This window comes from Rattus rattus, chromosome 2, assembly GCF_011064425.1.
Source record: "Rattus rattus isolate New Zealand chromosome 2, Rrattus_CSIRO_v1, whole genome shotgun sequence".
NCBI classification, from domain to species: domain Eukaryota; kingdom Metazoa; phylum Chordata; class Mammalia; order Rodentia; family Muridae; genus Rattus; species Rattus rattus.
The window spans coordinates 43,487,565-43,487,795 of record NC_046155.1 but is presented as its reverse complement, the minus strand read 5'-3'; positions in this window follow the sequence as shown (position 1 = coordinate 43,487,795).

Genomic DNA, 231 nt, shown 5'->3' with positions numbered 1-231 from the left:
GAAACTGGTGCATATATACATGTCTGCTCTGCAGCAGGGTTCTGGAGACCTTTCTGGGAGTCTGGTTCGGGTCACTGCATACTAAGACAGTTCAGGCTGGTTGTCTGTCTGTCTGAGAGTCTGGCCTGAAGCTGGTGACAACATGGTGCTGCAAGAAGTTGTCAAAATGACTGCAGTGGGGCTGGAGAGATGACTCAGTGGTTAAGAGCACTGACTGCTCTTCCAGAGGTC